We start from the raw sequence: 24093 nt of genomic DNA, 5'->3' as shown, positions 1-24093 counted from the left end.
TATAGTTTAAAACAGGGGTGCCCAACCTTTTTTACCCATGAGCCACATTGTAAGTGTAAAAAGAGTTGGGGAGCAACACTAACATAAAAAGTTCCTGGGGTGCAAAATAAGGACTGTTATTGGCTATTTGGTAAGCCCATTTGGGCTGGCAGCCTACAGGAGGCTCTGCTTGGCAGTATACAGGGCCTTTATACCTCCAAAACTTGCCTCCAAGTCAGAAATGTAAAAATAAGCACCTGCTTTAAGGCCTCTGGGAGCAACATCCAAGGGGTTGGTGAGCAACATGTTGCTCAGGAGTCACTGGCTGGGGATCACTAGTTTAAAACAAAGCTGCTGTGTAGCCATGGAAGTAGTTATTGAAATTGAAATAGGGATGAACAGCAAAGGTCACACAGCAGATAACAGATAAGCTCTGTAAAAAAAAAACAAAAAAAAAAACACTGTATTCTATGGCACTTGTTATCTGCTATGTAACCTGCACATTAATTTTCATTTTTCTGTGTTACTGTTTCTTTCATGGTCAAATATGATTGGAAAATTCTGCCCCCGGAGGTATGGATTAATACAGTTTGCACTCCAACTCCAAAATACTATTTTGCCCAAAAAGTGCTCATAGCAATGCACCAAGACGGAGCACCCAATGCGGACAGCCATGTTTGGTGACATGCACTGCATAATGAGCTAGCCTGGAGACAAACATGGCTTCCTGCACAGAAAGCTCCGACCTAGTGTTGCCGACATAACGATCGCTATTTCAATTTCCTGTGAAAAGTAGTGGAAAAAACAGACTATGCCCACTTTTTAATGGCCATGGAAAGGCTGATTTAAGTATAACCCTGGCTTACCTACCTTGAGAACCGGAAGGACAAAAGCTTAAATGCAAAAATTGTTAATCATTTTCAATACAAGACAGTAAAGATTAAGGTTTGTATACCCATCTCTACATTAAACAGCTCTAAATTTTTTTTTTAATATTTTTTTTTTAGTTTTAGATAATTTACCCAAAAAACTTCTTCTAATCTAAGGGTTGGTTCGTTAGGTTGTTGAAAATAAATAAAAAAAGTATATATATATATATATATTTATTTATTTATTTTTGCCTCTTAGCAAAAGCGCTTGGGGGGGGGGCATACTTTAATTTGAGCATTTAATTCCCCCTTTAATATACATTGCAATTTTTTTTTTTTTTTTTTACTTAGAAGTGAACAGCTATTATCAACTATAATAAGCAGAATGGTAACACTGATGACTAAGGAGGCCAGGAGATGTAATTCACAACAGCTGGAGAATACAAGTTTGACATCTCTGCTATGAAAACATGAATCTTTTCTTTTTCTGCATTCTGTTTCCTACTGTGCTGTAAACGCCCTTTTTCATGCATTCCTTTTTTTCCTGTGTATTCTAACTTGAAATAAGTGGTAAGGATACCACAAGCCAAAACCTTAGATTCTATAACTCTTGGGAACTAACTTGAAGGAATGCTACCCTTTTTTCTGTGAGAATTTCCATCAGTTAAATTAGAAGTGTTGGAAAGCAGTCTTATCTAGAATAAGAGTATTAATGCTGCAGACCTAGCTTCTATGTGTCTTGCTATTGGGTATAGAGCTATTAGTGTAATACAGCCATACATTTTGAGGCCCAATTATTTACTAGTTATAGTTTCTTGCTGCATATTATATTGCTTCATACAGACTTTTTTTTTTTTTTTAAATTGCCTTGAAAAATAAGTACAAATTAATTTGAGCTTTAGGATAAGATAGTATAGTATAGACATTCTTTTCTGGAAGAATTTAATAACTTACACAAAAAAAGTAATCAAGTCTGGTGCACAGTAATTAAATGATGTCTTGAGAAGTGTGCCACTTGGATCTCAACCTCTGACCACTAAGAAATATAACAATAAATATATATTAAAGTTCACCTGAAATTAATCTTAATGTGATGTAGACAGTGATGTTCTGAGACAAATTTTGGGTTGGTCTATGTTTGGTGACTGTGCTTACTGGTTGCTGGGGTATGTATAGAGATAGAGAGTCTTTTCTATTGAGCCTTCCGACTGCCACAGTAGTAGGTCAGAATAGGTTTGTGTGTGTGCTGGGTTCACTTGGAAGGGTTGAACCGGATGTACTTTGGTCTTTTTTCAACCCAACTTAACTATGTAACTATATACATAAAAGGGCTGTCCAGATAGAGGAATGTGAATTAGCTTGGGGGTTTTTAAGGCCCCTATCTACCATGAGGTCCAGATATTCATGTACATTATGATTTTAAGGGCACTACATCCATCAGCTTGGTTGCAGGTACACGGAGCGGATTTCAGCTAGAAACTGTAAAATCCAAACTGCAAAACCAATCTGTGTACCAGTACCCGAGATGACGCATGGCTCCGGGTGCAGACACATCAGTAGGATTTTGAGAGCATGGGGCTGATTCTCAGCTGCGTTTATCAGCAGGACAAGAATCTGCACCATGTGTCAAGCCACAAACACGTATCCCACTATCAGTCCACTGTAAGGATAAAGTTAAAATGTACTACATGTTAAAGAGGCAGTATTCTCTATTTATCATGGTTTCAACATGGCTTGTGCTGAACAGACATTCTGCCTATTGTTTTAAGCTTTTGTTAAGTACTGTTATTTTTTTTAGTACTTTCACTATCCAACTTCAAAGCAACTGTATTGGGTGGATAATTAATAGACTTCTCCCAGTTTAACTCCTCTCTAAATTGGGCAAGGGATGGGATTATTAGAAACTATTTATAGAGACCTCATTATCTCTGTTGAGACAAACTTTCCTAAATGCATGGGAAGCCAGTCGGATGTAGTAAGGTTAAAAACAAAACAACTATGCCTTTTGATCAATAATAAAAGACAGACATATATTTTTTTTCATCAAAGAATAAGTAAACCTTGTATTTTAAAACTCTCTAAAACAACCCCCAAAATGACATACATCTCTCTCTACATTCAGTCTCGTCTTTTCTAAAAAAGAAGAACTCAGTTACTTCCTTATCTAGCATAAAGCTCTTCCCTTCTTCTTTGATATACTGAGCATTTCGTCTTCTTTGAGTAGGAAGTCAAAGAGCTGTCTACTGCGCATGTTTGATTGATTTCCATTGGAGCACAGGCAACAAGCTTGCACAGCTCTTTTATCAGCTTCCAATTCAAATGAAAAGAAAAGCTTAGTATACTAAAAAGGGCAGACAGAGAGACTCAGTGTAGGAAAGAGGTATGTCATTTTGGGGGGATGTTTATAGTCTTTTTAAGGATTTTAAAATAAAAAGGCTTACCTATCCTTTAAGAAGCATAATGCACTTTTAACACAAGCACTATTTATTTTGCTCATGTTATATTCATATTGTATACTATCCTTGTAACATAAAGATGAACATACTGTTTAACACAAGAGCATGCTTCCCTCTCTGATGACATATTGCTAACTTCTAAAATGTCCAACCTATTAAGAATGTCCAGTGTACAACACCATGGATTAAAAGAATATGAACTGACAACACAACCCCCAAGCCAATGCCTGCTCAGAGGCTCAGCAATAATACTGTGGGGCAGGCTGTTCATAACCAGCAGTAGCCCCTGGTCACGCCAGTGTGACAAAACTTTAGCAAGTGGAAACTCTTTGCAACCCCACCCCTGCTACAGCATTAGCATGCTATTTTTTCCTCCTTCCCTCTGGCAGCCACTAATTTATATACTTGCACCTACCCAGTGCTGGTTTTCTAAACATGGCGCCCAGAGCCTCCCCCCCCCCCTCTTCCAAGTGCAACCTTTTAGCTCACACACAGAGCACTGGGGACAGGTAACGCAGAAATTTCAGAGCACCCCAGTGCTCCGTATGTGAACAAAGTTCAGGTGCAAGTGGGCAAGGCCAAGGCCCTTCTCTTTGTGGCCTTGCACCTGCATCACCAGCCCCCTTCTGTGACATCAGAGATGGATGCGTTGACTATTTAAGGTGTATTTCCGTAACATTTGTGCACACAGTGGCCAACGTTATTGGTCAATTAACTTTTATTATAAATTTGGCATATTTAACCTTTGTAGAATTCTTAAATAATTAAGTTCTAAAATTTTCTCTGCCCCCCACACATTTCCAGACTCTAAATAGCAAGCTACTTTCTACCAAAAATATTGTCTTTATTAAAGACAAATATGAATGAATTGTTAACCTGCTTTGGGCCTCCAATTTCTCAGTGTAGCCGTATCCAATTAAAAGAGAGCATACATGGTGCTTAAGAGAGTAATGTTACACTTGGGGGTTTTTATGTTACACATAGGAGTCATGCCAATGCACAGAAGAAACTCCTGCATAATGGACTTATGATAACAGTCATAACAAAGGGAGAAGGGAGGGGGTGTTTACTGATAATCGCATAATCTACCTCACAAGGACGAAAAATGGGGTAATAAGAATAGATTTTCTTAATTAAAACAGGCAAAGAGTATGCTCAGCACAAACCCTATTCATTGTACTTATGTTCAATAAGGAGGAATAATGCCCCTTCAAGCTATGCATAGTTTGCAAGTTAACACTATTTAAAAGATTCGAATTACCAGCAGTAGAAAAAATTGACACGCAGGTGCCTTAGATAGAAATAGAAGTCCATAAAATGTTAAATGTTTCTCCAGCTCTCAGAAGGTTAAGAAGCAGCATGAATTTAGAATTATTCTGCCTTATTTGGTCATGCAGTGCATATTTCTGAGTTCCTACTCTATAGAGACCTCACAAGCACACATATTAGCAAGCTAAATTTGTAAGAGTTTCAAAACATCAGTAGAATTAAATAATTTTTACAACTTTTAATTTTGCTGTTAAAACTATTACCTTTTAGTAAGAAAAGCATGAAAAGCCAATGCAAATAAGGCCACAAACACTAGGATAGTTCTAAACAGTTTGCTTTTTCAAAGATAAGCAAATATGCAGTTGAGGTTTAGAAGCTCAACAGGAAACCAGGGCCATTAAACAAAATCAAATTGCAACACTGGGTTGTTAGTACCTTTACTGTAAGCATTCCCACCTAGTCTAACTTTATACAATAAGGGCTGGAGTATTTAAAACAGGAGGGAAGTGGCGAAACTACCACATCAACCTCCCACTCACTTGAATAGGAAACCCCGACACCACCAATCCACTTGAATAGGATATGTCTTAATTGCCTGAACTCACACCTATCAGCCAAAACATGCAATTTTGAACTAGACTTTTGGCAAGGTCAAACTATAAAATCACTACAAGGGGTGTCTCTCTTTACTACAATACATATCTTCAGAATACTACTACACAAAATACTGACTATTTTCAGCTGCTTGCTATATTCTTCTCATGTAAAGCTAGCTTCTTATTATGTATCAAAGGGTAACAGTGAAAGACTTTTTAGAAAAGCCCTGGAAGAAAGCTCAGCAGAACTGATAAATGGGCTAGTCCAATATCTGCTGGTATGGGTGGGTTTGGCTTAAGCCTGTACATCTACAGAGGGTTAAGGTTAGGCAAGGGTTACAATGCACCAGATGTAGTGCAAAAAATGAATGCAAACCACTTTCTCCCACACCTTGGGAATCTTAAATCTTGGTGCTCTTGTCGAGCACAAATATGCATTCAGTTTCATCAGTTCAAATAAAATTACACCCATATAATGTTAGCCTCGTTACAAGGAAAGCAAAGTAAAGTTGCTCTCGTATGAGAAACTTTTTGATAATACCTAAAATACTATTTTCACTTTAGCCACAAATCATCAGCTTTGTATGTGACTGTTTTCTTTTAAAACACTTTCTATTACTAACTCTAGATGCTCATATTCCACATCAGGCTGGTCACTCCTTAAAAGAGGCTGTAGGCTGTAGGTTACACAGTAGAGACCTGCAGCAGGTTGGGCACCCGCAGAACACCCGCAAAGCGATCAGGTTTCAGGTAGAAGTGTCTGATTCACCAACCAGGCGGGCGGTCTGCGGCTACCCTATCTGGGTATAGCTGTGGGTTAATTCCAAAACAAGAGTAATTTATACAAGTTAGATTTTTTCTAGAAATTTTGAATAGGCTTCTTATTATAATCTCTTGGGAACTGTTAACTGCATAAATCAATGTTTACAGCAATGAGAAAGACTGAGGCAAGCCTTTCTTTAAATCTGACATTCAAACAGCTGCCTAGTTGCTAGGATCATCAACATTATTAGCGCATTAGCTACCATATATATAATATATATATAAAAATAAGGGTGTCAGAGGACAACAAACCAAAGTTTTCTTAGACATTGCTCACCTAGTGCTTTTACACAGGAGGTGTGTATCTAAAAATGCAAGCACGGGATGTAAAAATACATATATTTTGACATCCTGTCATCCCGTTACATGCATTTAAAAATATACAACTATGGGGATTTTTGTAAAGTAAAGCATTGCACTGTTTTGTTGCACTATGAACAAGCACTGAACACATAAAAGCATGTTGCATTTAAAGGAGAAGGAAAGGCTAAGTCACTTGGGGATGCCAAAATGTTAGGCACCCCAAGTGACTTTAATCGCTTACCTTGTACCCTGTGCTGGTGCCCCTGTTAGGAGAAAACAGCACCAGCCCGTGGGTACCTTGATCGAGCGTTTCCTTCTTCCTCTTTCTTCTGCCGGCGCATGCGTATTAAGAGTGAAAAGCCGACTTTCTTGTTAAAGTTTGGCTTTTCACTCTACTGCGCATGCCCAAGCGCGAGAAACAGGAAGAAGGAAACGCTCGCAGGTCCCCCGGGCTGGTGCTGTTCTCTCCTAACAGGGGCACCAGCCCCGGGAAAAAGGTAAGCGATTTAAGTCAATTGGGGGTGCATAACATTTTGGCACCCCCAAGTGACTAAGCCTTTTCTCCTTTAAAACAAAAACAGTGTAATAGCTGTGCTAAAATACAGATCTGGATGTAAGTGTATACAATAAGATAAAATTAAAAATCGGTTCATTTGTGTTTTGGTGCACATAAAGAGTGACAAGGATGGCCGACAGTATGCCTAAAGTCAATGTCTAATGTACTGATCATTGCTATGAAGCCTGGTCCATACAGTGGAATATCTGGAATACTTGCTAATAACACTAACACCTAAGTTACTGAGCACTGAGTGTCTTCCTTATACTTTTTTGATTAATGCAGGGCCTCCAATGCCATTTATCTTTGGAGCAACCACTGAATCCATTTCACAGATATCATAAAAACACTGACCTCCAGCAAATTACATCAAAGAAAGGCTAAATGACTGGAGTAATCTACATAATTTAGCAAGAAAATAGACCCATATATAGATATATACAATATTTTTTCTTTAAGACTAATGGAAATAATCCAAGTGGTTGAAGTGAAATTTACAGCTTACTACACCTTACTGAAGTTTGTCATAAAGCATGTTTTAAACATTGCTGAAAAAAACAACACTTCTCTAATCTCTCTCAACATTTCTCTAAATCACTAGTGTTTGAGATAATCCTCAACATCCTTTGACAAATGTCAAAATAGATATAATCAGCATAGAATGAAATGGCTGTATCAAAAGACTAAAACACAGAAAGACTTCCAAAGAACGATTTCATCCAGGTTAGCAGTCACTATTGGTAGGTTATAGCTACTTCCTATAAAATTAGGGCAGTGCAAAGGCAGTATGTCAAAAATGTTATAAAAAAAAATAAATAAAGCTGTGTATTTTACATAACTAACATTCTAACACACTAAGTTGTTAATTATTGCCACATTACCAGGTATCATATGGCAGTAATCCTCAACCAATGGCTTGCAAGCAACATGTTGCTCACCAACCCTATGAATGTTACTCCCAGTGGCCTCAAAGCCATGTGTAATGCCAAACAAACCCTCCTGTAGGATGACAGTCTACACAGGGGTTACCAAATAGGCAATCACAGACCTTATTTGGCAACCCCCAGAACATTTTCATGCTTGTGTTGCTCCCTGGCTCTTTTTACATCTGAATGTGGTACACAAGTTTGGGACCTCCACCATATACTACTGCCTAGCAATCAAACAACACAAAAAATGACTATTACCCAAAGGAAATTATTCCATACTGACATTTTTAAAATGCGCATGAACAGTAATGCCTCAATGTCTTTATATAAAGCTCCATGATTAAAGTGAAAGGACACATGGGTTTATTTTTGTAGGAAACCACCCTACAACATTTATTGAAGAGCAAAGAGTGCTTTTGTTTTCTGCTCTTTAATAAATGTTGTAGGGTGGTATCGCACAAAAAAAGTCAATGAGCTCTTTCCATTTATCTGTGGTTCTCCCTGGCTAGAAACAGCTTGGGATGATGAGCAGTAACGTGGAGTTCTGAAGGTGTTTTTTTTTTTTTTTTTTAAGGTAATTGTCACTTTAAATGATTTTAATAGCAGTTGTCACTAGATAAAATAGGCACAAACATTAAATTGTGGCAACAATTACAGAAATGCTTTATCGGTTGGTAACTCACATCACAACTTGAAGGCTTCATGAACCGGTAGTGCACAACAGGAAGCAACCATAATGCTAATCTGATGTTCTCTCTTTACTTCTCAGGCAAGAGAGCTAAATCAATAAAGCCATCTTATTACATTCCCTTTCACAAGTTTTGACTTTACTTGCTTTCACACTTCCACATGCTGTTTTTTCTGCATATGTTGCTTTACTTAAAGGGGTTGTTTACCTTTTAGGTAACTTTTTGTATTGTGTAGAGAGTAATATTCTGAGACAATTTGCATTTGGTCTTCATTTTTTATTATTTAGTTTTTTAATTATTTCAATTTTTCATTCAGCAGTTCTCCAGTTTGGAGTTTCAACAGCTGGTTGCTAGGGTCCAAATTACCTTAGCAACCAGGAAGTGGTTTGAATGAGAGACTGATATATTTATAGGAGAGGACCTGAATTGAAAGATATGTAATATAAATTAACAATTACAATTAACTGCAGCCTCACAAAGTAATAGTTTTTTGCCCACCAGGATCAGTGACCCCCATTCAAAAGCTGCAAAGAGTTAGAAGGCGGCAAATAATTAAAAAACAATAACAAATAAATAATGTAGACTGATTGAAAAGTTGCTTAGAATTGGCTTTCTATAACATACTTAAAGTTAACTTAAAGGTGAACCACCCTTTTAAGCTTTGGAAATGGTGTAATGCAGTGTCTCATTTATATCAGCATTAATAAGGGATATAACTAAACAGTTTAAAATAATATGTGGACATAAACATGACAAGTGAGATACTACTTCCTGATATAACTAGCTGCCCAACACTTTGCAAGCCTGCCCTATTGAGCTAACCAGTCAACTTAACCCTTTCCTTGCAACAGCAATACAAAGCCACACCCCAAGGCCCATTTTGTTAGTTTCATCTGTGGGGTGATTTACAAATGGATCACTCTCTATACAAGAGATATTACTCAACTCGCTTAGTGGCCAGTTTATAGGAACAGAAAACAGCATTTTTCCTTCCCCATACAGACCACAAAAGGGCTGTTCTGATGTGACTACTGCTATCTTTCCTTACGAAAGATTTAGGTGGGGGCTTAATCCTGTTCACCACATTCATAAAGAGTTTAGCTTAAACACAGTATTAACTTAAGGCTATTAACAAAAAGTAATAACATTTCAAGTGTGCATTTATTAGGAATGTTCAACACGTAACCTACATCTCTGGTTAAACTACAAGAACCAAAAATTCTTCTGCTGTTCAAGAATGTTAGTTGCAGTTTAGTGTGGGCAGTATGTTCAATAGCTGAACACAACTGTCATATCTACTGATGGATGAGGTAAAAAAAAAAAATCTTTGTCACCACCCTGCCACCCCCCACACCCAAAAGAACACACACACTTATGTGTGGGATCTAAACAGGATGTTAAGATGTGGCACAGCTATTAGATTAGCCAGTCCCTTATTAGGGTCACCCATAACCAACATCCAACGGTAAAGGCACATGAAGCCCCATTGTCAGCGCTAGCTGTAACTCATACAGTGGACAAAGCAAAGTTTGGCAAACAGCCTGCAAACCTCCACCCCTGTTCTTCACTAAATGAACACATTCAAGGTATACATTCATGGTAATATGCTGTAAATTGGTAGGACATAATAGGAATCCCAGTTTTCTGCCATAAAAGGCATTTTATAATATTTCCAAGAAGGCATGTTGATCAAGGAGCAATCACTGTGACACACTAAACCAAGATCTGTCTGCCTGCGGCTATTTCTGAACGCCAACCCCGTTCCACTGAGAGTATGCTGGGAGTTGTAGTTTATCACATTAGGATCGGTATTTAACTTGCGGATATGGGTGCTGTGACAAGCTATTATCACTTCCATGTGCATTCTGGACACTGCCACAAGTCCGCCTGCACGCCCAAGGTCCACCAAGCGGCAAGTCCGCATCACAGTGCCTACTCTACACTGCCCTCGACTAGCCAATGAGAATTTTCCGCCATTATCCGGGAATATCTAGCACCCAGCCGGCCTCGGTAGAACTGCTGCTTGGGCCGGGCCCTGACTCCTTGCCCCTCTTCCGGCCGGTCATCCAACCCTCGCCCAGCCTTTCGTTTACACAAGCCCTAGTGCCTAAGTTAATTTCCCAGTATCACTGACCCGCTGTCCTCCTTCTCCTGGATGGGCCCCGGCTCTGCCTGGGATCCCCTGCCGCCCGCTTGTCCTCCTCTGCTCGGGACACACAGCGCCACCAACCCAGCCTGGGTGAGGCTCCCAGCTCGCCCGTGACGTCACTGCGCCGCTCTCGCTCTCCGCCGTACGCGCTCCCGGCGCCTTCCAGCTAAGCGCTGACCTGGCCCTTCCCTGGCACGGGCACGCGCATCATGGCTTCTCTTACCCGAGTCCCACCGACAAACCTTTGGCTGCCCGATGTGGCCGCTGTGCAACCTGTTGTGGCCAAAGGATTGATGGGCTCCAACGAAGGCTATAAACAGTTACATTTAGAAGCTGATTTGTGCTCTGTTAATAAGGGGAACATGTTCTGCTTCTAAACACTAGATTATATTTCTATAGGTACGATAAATATATGAAAATTAGACACATGGTTTTCAGATATAATTGTAGACTTAAATTACAAGTAATACGCAGGGACGCTTTGCTGGTTGTTTATCAATGCGACACGATCGGCTGTATAGGGGTATGATATGCCACACCCACTCTGTATAAACGAGCTACTATCGGGATTATGTTTGTGTGAAGCTGCTGTGAGCGCCTGTATAGCATGACCGGGGGTGTAATTACAGTGGAAGCCGAATGTACAATTGCTGGGGCACTTACCGATGAGCTGGTTATTAGAAATGTCTTATTACCACTGTGCTGGGGCCCAGTAACATCAAATTACACCACTGTCCCTAACCAGATGGGATATAGGGTAACAAAAGGAAGAACAGTTGGAACCATACCTGTGTAACTCAGGCGTTACCTAAATTTAAAGGAGACATATTGGATATATGGGAAAAACCCTAATTTTGTAGGCAATTATGAATAATATATGGTGCTGGTTTCCCTTTGGGCTAAACATTAATCCTATCTGTAATAATGGCCCCTTTATTGGAGCTCCCTATAGATCCTATCCCTTCTCCTAACGGTCCCTGCCAGAAGCACAGTAGGAGGGGGCATAGCCAATCACAGCCCTGCAGTCACACAAGCACAGACAGGCTTCAGTTCCCTATCAGGTCAGCCTAGCTGCTGATTGGTTCCTATCCTCTGTAGTGTACTGAGATCCGCCAGCTTATCCAGAGAATTCAGCCAGCAGGAAGTGGAGCGGATGGACGGGACTAGTGGGGTTTTGGTGGAATTTCTCAATAAATCAGTCTGAAACACAACTTTTTTCAGCACATTCCTTCTATATCTAGAGCAGTATAATTTACTGGTACATTCATCATTTTTATAGGATATGTTTCCTTTAAGGTAAAAAAAAAAATTGCGGAAATTTTTTATGCATGTGTGAGTGCCTGTTAATATTATGTTTTTTTGTTTTTATTAACTATGAAATATGTTCATGATATATACTTTACATTCGTTTATGTTAAATCCTTAAATTCTTTCCTTCAGGATGGGCCACCAACATTCGCTGATGTGATCCTCTGGTGCCAGTGGCAGATCTATAGCATATTGTATACAATGTGTCTATATTTGTTGCATTTATTTAGTTACATAGTTACATAGGGTTGAAAAAAGACCAGTGTCCATCAAGTTCAACCCATCCAAGTAAACCCAGCACACACAACCCACACCTACCAATCTATACACTCACATACATAAACTATATATACAACCACTAGTACTAACTGTAGATATTAGTATCACAATAGCCTTGGATATTCTGATTGTTCAAGAACTCATCCAGGCCCCTCTTAAAGGCATTAACAGAATCTGCCATTACCACATCACTAGGAAGGGCATTCCACAACCTCACTGCCCTCACCGTGAAAAACCACCTACACTGCTTCAAATGGAAGCTCCGTTCCTCTAATCTAAAGGGGTGACCTCTGGTGCGTTGATTGTTTTTATGGGAAAAAAGAACACCCCCCATCTGCCTATAATCCCCTCTAATGTACTTGTACAGAGTAATCATGTCCCCTTGCAAGCGCCTCTTTTCCAGAGAAAACAACCTCAACCTCGACAGTCTCACCTCATAGTTTAAATCTTCCATCCCCTTTACCAGTTTAGTTGCACGTCTCTGCACTCTCTCCAGCTCATTAATATCCTTCTTAAGGACTGGAGCCCAAAACTGCACTGCATACTCAAGGTGAGGCCTTACCAGGGACCTATAAAGGGGCAAAATTATGTTCTTATCCCTTGAGTCAATGCCCTTTTTTAAGACAGCACTTTATTTGCTTTAGTAGCCACAGAATTACACTGCCTGGAATTAGACAACTTGTTATCAACAAAAACCCCTAGATCCTTCTCCATTAAGGAAACCCCCAACACACTACCATTCAGTAGATAGTTTGCGTTTATATTATTCCTACCAAAATGCATAACTTTGCACTTATTAACATTGAACCTCATTTTCCAGTTTGCTGCCCAGTTTTCTAATTTTGTCAAATTGCTCTGCAAAGCGGCAGCATCCTGCATGGAACTTATAGTTTTGCACAATTTTGTGTCATCAGCAAAAATAGAAACAGTACTCTCTATGCCCTCCTCCAGGTCATTAATAAACAAGTTAAAAAGCAAAGGACCAAGGACTGACCCCTGCGGTACTCCACTAACCACACTGGTCCAATTAGAAAATGTTCCATTTACAACCACTCTTTGTAATCTATCCTTCAGCCAGTTCTCTATCCAATTACAAATATTATGTTCTAGGCCAATATTCCTTAATTTGATCATTAACCTTCTGTGAGGTACTGTATCAAACGCTTTAGCAAAGTCCAAGTAGATGACATCAACTGCCATTCCAGCATCGAGGTTCCTACTCACCTCCTCATAAAAGGCGACTAAATTAGTCTGGCAAGATCTGTTACGCATAAAACCATGCTGGCACAAACTAATAGTATTGTGAACTGCAATGTATTCAACTATCCTATCCCTTATTACCTCTTCCAAAATTTTTCCTACTACTGATGTCAGACTAACAGGCCTATAGTTTTCAGGCTGAGAACGGGATCCCTTTTTAAATAACGGCACCACATTAGCAATCCGCCAATCTCTCGGCACCATGCCAGACCTCAATGAATCCTGAAAAATTAAGTGAAGAGGTTTGGCAATCACAGCGCTCAGCTCATTTAATACCCTGGGATGAATCCCATCTGGCCCTGGACCTTTGTTTACCTTTACATGTTCAAGTCTCTTTTGAATTTCCTCCCGAGTGACCCATGCGTCAGTAGCTAAATTACTAGAACTGGGCATATTAAAAGGGAAGCTTTCATTATCTGGCTCCTCAGATGTATAGACAGATGAAAAATAAAGAGTTCAAAATTTCAGCTTTTTCCCCGTTCTCATCAACCAACTTACCCCCCCCCCCCCGTGATAATAAGGTTCCCACCCCTTCTTGCTTAATTTTTTTTACTATTCACATAATTAAAAAATAATTTTGGATTCTTTTTACTCCTAGCTGCAATATCCCTTTCCATTTCTATTTTAGCTTGCTTGATAGCTTTTTTGCATGCTTTATTTGCTTCCTTGTACCTGATGAAAGTTTCCGCTGTCCCAGCTAACTTGAATGCCCTAAAAGCACGTTTTTTCTTACCAACCTCGACACTAACACTTTTATTCAGCCATAAAGGTTTTGCTTTGCGATGCCTCTCCTTGCTTACAAGGGGGATATACTGTTGCGTATACCTGCAAAACAATGTTTTAAAGATGTTCCATTTTCCTTCTGTGTCTAACCCCATGAAAAGCCTTTACCAGTTGACACATTGCAGAGATGCCCTTATACTGGCAAAGTCTGCACGTCTAAAATTGAGCGTTTTAGTTACTCCCTTATAGAGCTGTCTCTGCAGCATTATCTCAAAGGAGACCATGTTGTGATCACTGTTCCCCAAATGCTCACCCACACAAATGTTAGAGATGAGTTCATTATTATTAGAAATCACCAGGTCCAAAATAGAGTCATTCCTAATAGGTTCTTGAACCGCCTGAAATAAAAAGTTGTCATTTAGCATATTTACAAACCTACTAGCTTTTTCTGACTTAGCCACCCCATTACTCCAGTCAATGTCCGGATAATTAAAGTCCCCCATAATAACAACTTGACCCAGTTTTGAAGCCTCCTCCATTTGCAACAATAGCTGGGCCTCATCCCCCTCATCTATACGGGGTGGTTTATAGCATACACCAATGACCGTTTTCTTTGTGACCTACTGAAATTTCTACCCAAAGAGATTCGACGTTTTCATTGGTAATGTCTTTATTACATGGCTTTAAATCTGACTTTACGTAAAGACAAACCCCTCCACCCTTTTTAATCTCTCTGTCCCTCCTAAAAAATGTATAACCATTTAAATTCACAGCCCAGTCGCATTTATTATCAAACCAGGTCTGAGTGATACCTATTAAATCATAATTTTCAATACATGCAATAGCTTGCAGCTCCCCTAATTTACCCGACAAGCTACGCACATTAGCCAGCATGCAGCGGAGATTACTACTTCTCCCTCTGATTTGCCTTGTTGATGTCCTGTATCTCTGAAACATAGTGCCAGATATCAGGGTACTCCAAATTAGGTCACCACACGGGTAGATAAGCTGCCAAATCAGCAGTTTAAATCTGCCCATGTATTGTCACCTTTAGAGGGAACATTAGGGTGGTCGACACATTTGTGTACAACACAACCATTTTGTGTCTGTGCTGTTTCTTCTATTATTTCTGAATATTGACTGAAACCATCTGAAATGAGAAGTGCCAGTTTAGTTTCACTTCAAGTTTCAGGCAGGGAGAAGAGCAAGTACAAACTGGGTGAGCAGCTGCAGTGATTCTTCCTTAAATTGTAGAAGTAAAATAAATCTGTAATCTGTAGCTGCTTGCCAGTATCTATAGCTTGCTATTGTATTTTTGTACATAGTTAATAATCTGTTTTTTTCCTTTACCCTAAAGTTGTATTACGCATATAAAATAATCTGGGCTTTTTATTTTTCTAAATCTGATAATTCCCATATTTTATGCAATTGGTAGTGTTAGGGCAGTGGCAAATGGGGAGATAAGTCACCCACAATAAATCTTCGGTATTGTGGGTGACTAATCTCCCCAGCATGCCATCCCACCAGCAAGAATGTAAATCGCTGGTGGGATGGCATACGAGTTGCTTCGGTTGACTGAAGTTACCCCCCAAGGAAGCTTCAGACACATGTAGAGACACATGTATGTATGTATGTATGTATAACTTTATTTATAAAGCGCCACAAGGGTACGCAGCGCTGTACAGTCTTACAGAATACAAAATTACACACAGGGAGGACAAGTGATATAATAAATAAATACAATAAATATATATATATATAAGTGCCATGTGGTATGAGACACAGTAGGAAGGAGGTCCCTGCCCCGTAGAGCTTACAATGTAGAGACAATTATCAGTAAATGATTAGGATTGTCTTCTACTAGTAGCTCAGCATGCCATCACCCTAAAGGCTCACCTTTTATTTCTTAGGGTGACAGGTCCCATTTGTATGATGAAATGGGACCTGTCATCCTAGGAAATAATTCCAAGTCCTTTCCTATCATGTTAGTTGAGCAAAATAAACTTTACTTACACTATAATAATTACTTACATTTTGTTTCTTTCAGTCTTGGAAATCACAATTACAGCAAGCAGACAGGCACCATTTTGTGAAAAATAAAGCAAATTTTATATCTCCCCAAAATCTTGTGTATGCACTACAATGGTGGACCAATGCCCATGCCCATCTACAGGCTACACAATTATAGAGCATAAGTAGGGAGGAGAAATGTGACATCTTAGAAGTGCTGAATGCAAAGTGAAAGTAATTGACTGCCTAGGCATTGAGGCAGGGCAGGCAATATATGACTGATATCTTAGATTACATTACTTAGATTACATTACAAAATAATTTTTGGGTTTTTGGGAATTTATGGGTTTCATGTTTAATTTGCAAAGGACTTTATTATACAGCTTTTACCCTATGGCTACAGGTTTTCAAATTTAAAAACAAAATTGTTCAAAAAATTTTTTTTGGCCACTTCTATCTTTATGTAAAAAAGTTGCTCTATGTTCAGATTAGTGCCAGGCAGCAGGGAGCTTTCAGAGAAAATTTGAAGTTGGCAGCTGGTTATTGAGCAGAGCACATCTCAAGTTGCTCTGATGACCCATGCCTTCCAGATTTCATATAAAAAGGTTAATTGGTTCCTTATAAAATTGAGTGATTGTGATAAGTCCTAGAGGTGGCCATACATGGTGCAAACCACTTGAAGAGGTCACCAAACAAGCGGATTGTCTCCTGATATGGCCACCTACAGTGAGCGATATCGGGCTAATTTGATTGTGTTGCTGTAGGGCCAAACAATCAAATTAAAATGGCAGGAATATGGGTCTTGAATAGAAAAAAAATGGCAGGAATATGGGCATTCGGCCCGAGGACCGCATCTCAGTCGGGTAGGCCTGTCGATGGTGCCCATACACGGGCAGATAAGCTGCCCAATTGGTCTAAAGGACCCAAATCGGCAGCTGAAATCTGCCTGTGTATGGCCACCTTAAGAGTCCTAAGACTGTAAGCACCACTGGGGCAGGGATTGATGTTAATTATGCATAATCTCCAAAGAGCTGCAGAGTATATTAGAGCTATATAAATAAAAGACAATGATCATGAATCATTACAATGTTTCAAAGTTTATTTACATTCTGTATACTATAAAATACAAAATGTTAATAATGGCTATAACTATGACTTAACTAAGAGTATAATAATACCAACCGTACAAGCGTTTTGATCAGTAGGCCTTATCCCATGCTAGCTCTAACTGGTCTCCTGACATTTGTATATTTTTGGCAGATAAATGGAAGTAAGTAAATTGACAATTCCTTTTTATTTGTGTCCACATTGAGAAAGGCAATTGTTTACCCAATGGAAAAATAGTTATACTTTAGTTATATTTAGTTATATTTTATTTCTTAAGTTCATTGATAATAAAAAACAAACAAAAAACTGTAGCTGCTTGACAGCTTGCTATTGTGTATTTGTAGATGTGATACATATGAGATGTATCACACACAGAACAGACGCTGATTTTTTTGTTAATCTGGTATTGCCCTTTTAAGCTGTAGGTTTTTTTTTTTTAACCCTTTAAGTGCCAAGGGACGTAGATTCTACGTCCCAGGTACCAAGGGACCAAAGTGCCATGGGACGTAGAATCTACGTCCAATGGCACTGTCGGGTTTACAAGCGCTGCGCTCGCTTTTAAAGCAGCGCAGCGCTTGTAAACCCCTCAGATCCCCCTAGGCAACGAGCAGAGTAAGACATACTCACCGATCCGGGTCCCCGAGCCGCACCGATCGCGTCGCCAGCCAATGACAGCAGTGGACACGCGTTGATGACGTGTCCACTGCTGTCCCTTTAAATAGCGCCGCCTACTGTCGGCTCCCTCACTCCTGCTGCGCACTTCGGACGAGATGGAGCTCCCCTGCTGCCTTCCTGCTGGATTGATCGCCCCTGATCGCCCCTGATCGTCTGCCTGCCTTGGGTAAGCTGAACTACAACTCTCTACCACTGTTTATTTTGCTTATTTCTATCTCAACTGTCTAAAAAATTTTTTTTTTTTTTTTTTTGCATTTTTTCTTCTATCTTTGTCATTATTACACTTTTGTACACATACACACTGATTTACAACTTTCCCAAGCACACACAGACACTTACACACACACTTACACTTACACTTTTTTTTTTTTTTTTTTTTTTTTTTTCTTTCTTTCTTTTCTTTTCTTTCTGTCTTTGCTTTCTTTGGCAGTCTTTTTTTTTACTAAAACTTTATTTCTGATCTTGCTCTATAATTATCTGATTTATTTGGTTGCATTTTAGTGTTTTTTTGGCATTTTCATAATTGATTTCTGTTTTTGAATTATTCTATTGCACTGTAACTTTTTGTATTGCTATTGGGTGCTGAATTTGCAGTGACGTTGGTGGATCCAGGGCTCTGACCACCGATTTCATTGCAATTATTGTTCTTCTGTTGGTTTAGGTGGTTTTATTGGATTTTACGGTGTTTTATCTTTGCATTGTTCTTTATTGTGTGTTTAGTGCCCCCAAAAAGGTTGCTTTTGCAGTGACATTGGTGGATCCAGGGCTCTTACCGATTTCATTGCAACTATTGTTCTTTGATTGCTTTTAGTGGTTTTATTCCATTTGATTTCAGTTGTTCTAGAAAGGTCCAGAGGTGCTAAGATTGTTCTGGTAGTTTCTATTGCCAAGGGTTAGGCTGATGCCACACGAGGCGTAGGGCTGATTTTTTCAGCAAGTGGAAAAACGCTTGCCGAAAATTCAGCCCTACGCCTGCTACTTGTTCCTGCACCCGAATGAATGGGATACGCTCGGGTGCAGGCACGTGTAGCCGATATACGCATGAAAACGCGAGACTTTGCATTCTCACGCGTTTTCATGCGTATATCGGCTACATGTGCCTGCACCCGAGCGTATCCCATTCATTCGGGTGCAGGCAAAAAAAAAGGGGTGCATAGAGTGCAGCCCCAATATTATGCATTTTCAGGTTTGGCGGCCTATGTGCAACCAGACATAGGTATCGTTTTATTCAGGGGAACTTGCAAATTGAGGTTTAGTAAGTTTTTGGTAGTTGCCATGGAGATTTTGGGGAGAAATCTAGGTTTTTATCTGGTTTTTCCTTGATTTCTGACCAAAATCTAGTGTTGTATCTGGTTTTTCCTTGATTTCTGACCAAAGCGCTGACTTCTGCAAGGGACTGCGGCCACAATTTTCCATGTAGAAAGAGAAGAGTGGTGTCTCTGAATAGCTGAAGGTGTGCACTTTTCGTAAATATATAGATTGTGGGGGTATCTCACAGGTAGGGGGGGTTATCACTGAAAAACTGCAGGTAGTGCACATAGAGCGCAGCCCCCAAAATTTCAACTGAAATTCCCCTTATGCATTGCCCCTGTTTTGGGGCATTTGGTGGCCACGTCTTTATGTGCACCCATACATATGGGGTATCGTTTTATTCAGGGGAACTTGCAGATTGATGGTTAGTAAGTTTTTGGTAGTTGCCATGGAGATTTTGGGGAGAAATCTAGGTTTGTATCTGGTTTTTCCTTGATTTCTGACCAAAGCGCTAACTTCTGCAAGGGACTGCGGCCACAATTTTCCATGTAGAAAGAGGAGAGTGGCGTCTCTGAATAGCTGAAGGTGTGCACTTTTCAGAAATATATAGTTTGCGGGGGTTATTTCACAGGTATGGGGGTGTTTAGACTAAATAACTGCAGATAGAGCACAGCCCCCCCTTATGCATTGCCCCTGTTTGGGGGCATTTGGTGGCCACGTCTTTATGTGCACCCATACATATGGGGTATCGTTTTATTCAGGGGAACTTGCAAATTGAGGTTTAGTAAGTTTTTGGTAGTTGCCATGGAGATTTTGGGGAGAAATCTAGGTTTTTATCTGGTTTTTCCTTGATTTCTGACCAAAATCTAGTGTTGTATCTGGTTTTTCCTTGATTTCTGACCAAAGCGCTGACTTCTGCAAGGGACTGCGGCCACAATTTTCCATGTAGAAAGAGAAGAGTGGTGTCTCTGAATAGCTGAAGGTGTGCACTTTTCGTAAATATATAGATTGTGGGGGTATCTCACAGGCAGGGGGGGTTATCACTGAAAAACTGCAGGTAGTGCACATAGAGCGCAGCCCCCAAAATTTCAACTGAAATTCCCCTTATGCATTGCCCCTGTTTTGGGGCATTTGGTGGCCACGTCTTTATGTGCACCCATACATATGGGGTATCGTTTTATTCAGGGGAACTTGCAGATTGATGGTTAGTAAGTTTTTGGTAGTTGCCATGGAGATTTTGGGGAGAAATCTAGGTTTGTATCTGGTTTTTCCTTGATTTCTGACCAAAGCGCTAACTTCTGCAAGGGACTGCGGCCACAATTTTCCATGTAGAAAGAGGAGAGTGGCGTCTCTGAATAGCTGAAGGTGTGCACTTTTCAGAAATATATAGTTTGCGGGGGTTATTTCACAGTTAGGGGGGGTTAACACTGAAAAACTGCAGGTAGTGCACATAGAGCGCAGCCCCCAAAATTTCAACTGAAATTGCCCTTATGCATTGCCCCTGTTTTGGGGCATTTGGTGGCCACGTCTTTATGTGCACCCATACATATGGGGTATCGTTTTATTCAGGGGAACTTGCAGATTGATGGTTAGTAAGTTTTTGGTAGTTGCCATGGAGATTTTGGGGAGAAATCTAGGTTTGTATCTGGTTTTTCCTTGATTTCTGACCAAAGCGCTAACTTCTGCAAGGGACTGCGGCCACAATTTTCCATGTAGAAAGAGGAGAGTGGCGTCTCTGAATAGCTGAAGGTGTGCACTTTTCAGAAATATATAGTTTGCGGGGGTTATTTCACAGGTAGGGGGGGTTAACACTGAAAAACTGCAGGTAGTGCACATAGAGCGCAGCCCCCAAAATTTCAACTGAAATTGCCCTTATGCATTGCCCCTGTTTTGGGGCATTTGGTGGCCACGTCTTTATGTGCACCCATACATATGGGGTATCGTTTTATTCAGGGGAACTTGCAGATTGATGGTTAGTAAGTTTTTGGTAGTTGCCATGGAGATTTTGGGGAGAAATCTAGGTTTGTATCTAGTTTTTCCTTGATTTCTGACCAAAGCGCTGACTTCTGCAAGGGACTGCGGCCACAATTTTCCATGTAGAAAGAGAAGAGTGGTGTCTCTGAATAGCTGAAGGTGTGCACTTTTCAGAAATATATAGTTTGTGGGGGTTATTTCACAGGTAGGGGGGGTTAACACTGAAAAACTGCAGGAAGTGCACATAGAGCGCAGCCCCCACATTTTTAGCTGTAATTGCCCTTGTGCATTGCCCCTGCTTTGGAGTGTTTGGTGCCCATGTCTTTATGTGCACCCATACATATGGGGCATCATTTTATTCAGGAGAAGTTTGTCTTTCAAATATGCCTTTGTTAGAAAATTTTTATGAGATTTTTTTTGTCAAATCCACATTTGATCATGCGTCCAAGTTTACGTTTTAGAAAAAAAAAAAAAATGTCATAAAAAGTTCCAAATTTCACAATGCACTGACAAAAGGTATTTGGCTTTTGAGTGAAAACTACATTGCACCTAGAAACCTGAAGGTCTGTAGTTTCTAAAGATACCAAACATGAGGGGATATTTTAGATTTACATATAAGTTATGCTGCATTAACTGTTACAAGCGCTTTTCTGCTTTGTTCTGGTGTGATATTGTACTAAGTATTGCCTTAGTTTGGGGGTTACTTCTGGACAGGAACTGTGGGGTACCACCACATATTTGGTATCGTTGGAATTGGGAGTATCAGGGCTTTTACAAACAATAAAAAAAAGTGAGTAAAATTAACTTTTCTATGGAAAAAAACCTCAAAATATACAGAAATTTTTCATAATTTTATTTTTTTTTTACATATTTCACCCAAAATACACATCATATCTCCAGAAAAGTTATAAAATTTGGTATGTATGTCGAAGCCCAATTAGTGACGAAAAAAACGATATATAATTTCCCTAGTTTCGTGGAGGTTTTCCTACCAAAAAACATTGTTAAAGTGAATGAGTACAAAATGCTTAAAAAACGTCTGGCACTGGGGGGAACCGAAATGACGAATTCGGCTGGCACTTAAAGGGTTAAACATGTTGGGCCGGATTCACTAAAGGGCGATAAAACGTTCGCTATTTTTATTGTGCGCAAAAATTTTTACCGCGGCTTAATTTTGGCGATTTTTCGCACGATTCACTATAAGCATACTCGCGCTTTTTTACGCGCGATATTGCATGCGTTATTTAACTCGTGAAAGGCTATTTCAATGCGGTATTTACCGGTACATGCGCTAAATACGCGAATAATCGCCGCATATGAATAAATGGTATCATATAAATAGTAGATGCTTATAAATAGTAGCCACTAGTGATGAGCAAATGTGTTCTGGTTATCTTTAGTGAAAAATTAGCAAATCTTTCGAAAGATCCACGAAACGGCAAAAATGTTGTGCGGGCAAAAAAATTGTTGCTGTGACTATTATTTTTTGACACTTGTATCAATTTTTGGATGTGCGGTGAATTTTTGCGTGGCAAAGTTTTTCATGCGTTTTGCCATTGGCAGATTGTTTTGAGAAAAATCCGCCACGAAAAAAATTCAACGCACGCCCAAAAATTCGCTGTGAATCCATGCCTGGCGAAACATTTCATCACTTGTAGCCAAATAGAAATAGTCGCGCAAATGAACGCACGCCATGTTAGCCATACACGCCAATACTTGCAGAAAGCCCGGGCAGGCACATGCACTGTATAGATAAAAAGCGAGTATTTTAAGTCTTAAGTTTGGCTTTTCACTCTACTATGCTTGCGCCTGCCCTTACTGGAACAAAGAAAAGATGGAAGAAACTGAAGAAGAGCTTATACAGAAATACCCTCGGTCAGTACAGTTTTTATCAAACAGGAGCATCGGTACATGATTATAATCACCCTAGTGTTTTTCCATTTTGAAATAATTTAAAATACAAAACTCTATGTAATGTTTTGTGCAGGGTTATTGCTCCTCCATTTGTGCGATTCTAATGCTTCCTGCGATTCTAATGCTTCAATTCTGTGTGACTTGCATGCATCCTGACTACATGTCCTATTGAAAAAAATGTCAGAATGTTGTATGGAATCATACATACATGGTAATAGCATGTGACTACACTAAAATGGTGACCCATATGGGCATTTGTAACATAAAGTACAGTTTTTTTTTACAGGAAGTTTAACCTTTTTTAATGCAGTTTTGGTCTACAGGATGGGTACCAATGCCATGCCAGTGTTTGACAAGCATTTATACAATTACTCATACGGACTGAAGGATCAGTCCATAAGAATTGCATGGAAACACAATTGCAGTGTTTGCAATTTCCTTTTTCTGGTTAGACTTTTTCACCTATAATCACTTGGAAAACATGTTTTTATCAAAACACATCAGTTAATAAAACTTTTCCAGCAGAATCCTGTATTAAAATCTGTTGTTTTTTTTAAATGCAAACATATTTTTTAATATTTAATTTGGAATTTTTACATGGGGCTAGGCATATTCTTCATTTCCCAGGGTGCCACAGCCATGTGACCTGTGCTCTGATAAACTTCAGTCACACTTTACTGCTGAGCTGCAAGTTGGGGTGATATCACACCCCTCCCTTTCCCCCCAGCAGCCAATCAGCAGAACAATGGGAAGGTAGCAAGATAGCAGCTCACAGTATATATCAGCACTCAATAGTAAGAATTTAATGTCTGGCTTGGGACTCCTCCAGTTACATGGGAGTAGGAGAAACAATAGGTTCCCTGAAGCAGTTCTAAAGTGCAGCCTTGGCTCCTTCTGAAAGCTCAGACTCAGGCACAATCAACTGAGATGGCACCTACACACCAATATTAAATACTAAATAAAAATATATTTGTT

General features: G+C 39.7%; 1 protein-coding gene across 1 annotated transcript in view; it reads right to left on the bottom strand.

The window, feature by feature from the left end:
* Positions 1–10688, bottom strand: part of rap1b (RAP1B, member of RAS oncogene family) — a 34878-nt gene extending 24190 nt beyond the window's left edge. The window contains exon 1 of the mRNA NM_001008194.2: positions 10603–10688. The gene's annotated coding sequence lies outside the window, so the exon portion shown is untranslated. The remainder of the gene's footprint in view (positions 1–10602) is intronic.
* Between the last annotated feature and the right edge of the window lie 13405 nt (positions 10689–24093).

The sequence above is a fragment of the Xenopus tropicalis genome, chromosome 3, assembly GCF_000004195.4.
Source record: "Xenopus tropicalis strain Nigerian chromosome 3, UCB_Xtro_10.0, whole genome shotgun sequence".
Taxonomy (NCBI): Eukaryota; Metazoa; Chordata; class Amphibia; order Anura; family Pipidae; genus Xenopus; species Xenopus tropicalis.
The sequence above is the reverse complement of the archived record's forward strand: the minus strand, read 5'-3'. Positions and strand labels throughout refer to the sequence as shown.